Here is a 2,463-nt window from a genome sequence, read left to right as displayed (position 1 = left end):
TTTTCTTCAAAGAAACTCTTGAGTGAAATTCATTATGTAAACAGTGGGAAACCATTACGTAGCATACTGAGTTACGCTTGATGTGCGTTGAGTATGAGGATTCCATTCTTCCAGTTGTACCTAGACCACTGCCATGGGATTTCCTCCAACCACCGTAGCCAGTCTTGAACTGTGCAGTGGCAGCTGCTCACTGTGTACATGCTTAGAAATCATGCTTTAGAGATGAGTTTTTAGTTGACAAATGGCGAAGAAGACACTTGAGACCTAGACCATCTAACACTGGAGCTGGAAGGGAGCTCCCTGGTCTTGCTCATGTTCTTGTCTTGTGGGGCCAGAAGCTGTTTCTAGGAATACATGTTCACACGGTCCCAGTGTGTAGAACCGGAACCAGAACCTGGGTTGGTTTGTTTCAGCTCTTAATCTTGGGTCTCCCTTCAGAAGATGATTCGCAGGTCCAAATGGGGAGATCAGAGAGGAATGTAGGATAGAGCTGGTAGACTGTGGAAGGAACTATTTGGTTTTTCCTCTTCAAATTACTGTTCAACTGCAATTACTCAGGCAAGAGTTTTTAAAAGAGGAAGCAACATACAGCCAGACTTTTGGAGGGGTTTCCTGGAGACCTGATTTCCCACTCGCATCTCCATCCATCCTTCCTTTTATGCCAGGTCCCTGCTTCTACGTGCCCGTCGCTCAGGCCTCTGATTAATGCTACAGATGTGAAGACTTGTTTCTGTACCTCGTTTTTAATAAACATTTTCCTATTGTAAACAGAAACGGGAACTTGAGGTTAGAGTAATCCCCATATTTCCCTATTTTTTACTTATATTCCCACTTGCAGAGAAAGTCCGTAGATAACATTTGTGTTCATTTTTTTTTTTTCTTGTAAATGTTTTGGTATACAGTTTAATTCTTACAGTATTAAAATTTTATATCTTCATTGGGTGTAAGTAATTTTCTTGTTATAAAGACTTTAATGGCTGCATGATCCATTAGAAGTGCTGTGGTCTGTGTAACTGAGCTTTGAGGGAAACTGAGAAGGCTATGAACCTCAGGTGTCAGACCTAGATGTGAATGGGCTCTCTATGCTTCTGTTTCTTTGTTCATAAAAATGGTGAAAGTAATTCTCATCACTCAGGATTATGTTAAAAAAAAAAACGTCAGCAGGTGAGAGGCACTTGGACCACATTTGATGGGCTTCCCTGGTGGTGTGAGTGGTAAAGAACTCGCCTGCCAGTGCAGGAGACGGAAAAGACCTGGGTCTGATCCCTGGGTTGGAAAGATCCCCTGGAGGAGGGCATGGCAACCCCCTCCAGTATTCTTGCCTGGAGAACCCCATGGACGGAGGAGCCTGGCGGGCTGTGGTCCATAAGGTCGCATACAACTGAAGCGGCTCAGCATGCGCACACGCTGTTCACAGTTGTCCTGTGTTAACCGTGAACATCTTTGTTCTGTCTTCTGGACTGTTTTCCTTCTCTTGGATTCCTAGAAGCTGGATTATTGAAGCAAAGAAATTTTACGAACGCTTTTCAGGGTCATCTTCAGGTGGCTTTCTGAAAGGGTTGTTCCAGTTGGCATTCACACTAACAATATGGGAAGAATTCTGGGCAACTTATTTTACACTGAAATAGTACTTGTTGCACTGAAAGTCTGTTTTCACCCTTTCTCTTCATGTGCTCTATGAATTGGGGCCGGTGAGTAGAAGTCCTCTTATGTCTGACCTGCAGCCTCTTTGCACGTGACTCTGTACCCCCCACGCTCCCCAACTCCTGGCCCACTGCCATCATTAAACGACAGAGATCCAGACTTGCTGTAAATAAGGTGCAAGGCTTCACTTTTCTTTTTAAGGTAGAAATATGTGGCAGTGACCGAAAATGGTCCAGATTAAAAAAAAAAAAGTTCCCAGTCAATTCTAAATGGGTAAAACTATGTAGTCAAACTTTTCACCTTATCCTTCCAACTTACGCACTTTATTGTATCTTGACTGAAATCTGAAAAATGTGTAGGTGAATATAAAATGAGATCTGGGGTAGTTTTCCTTATATAATAATTTTATTATTTCCCTATGATGTTGACATCTGTCAGGAATTTTTTTTTCCAAGTGACCTTATTTGGGGGGAAAAGGAATATTTGTTAGAGGGGAAAAAATGTAGTGGAACAGGAAGGAAAGGGAGGGATAATATTTTGCTGCTGCAGAGTAATTGATGGAGGATTCCTTTGGTGGGAGGAGTAGGAGGGGAATTTTTACTGTTGTTTTCCATTTTTTGGATTTAAAGAATTTTCTTTCATTAAAACCATCTAAAATGCTAGTTTTTCTTGTGGAGATTCTACTTTTACTGGTCAGAAGTGTTGGGGAGTTGGAAAGAACCTGGTGTCAGGTAGGCCTGGACCTGATCCCAGCAAGGATTCCTGCTACCAATTCCTAGTTATAAGTCACAGGAAGAGATCTTTGGGATTAAAGTGGGG

This window comes from Bos indicus x Bos taurus, chromosome 11, assembly GCF_003369695.1.
Source record: "Bos indicus x Bos taurus breed Angus x Brahman F1 hybrid chromosome 11, Bos_hybrid_MaternalHap_v2.0, whole genome shotgun sequence".
Taxonomy (NCBI): Eukaryota; Metazoa; Chordata; class Mammalia; order Artiodactyla; family Bovidae; genus Bos; species Bos indicus x Bos taurus.
The sequence above is the reverse complement of the archived record's forward strand: the minus strand, read 5'-3'. Positions refer to the sequence as shown.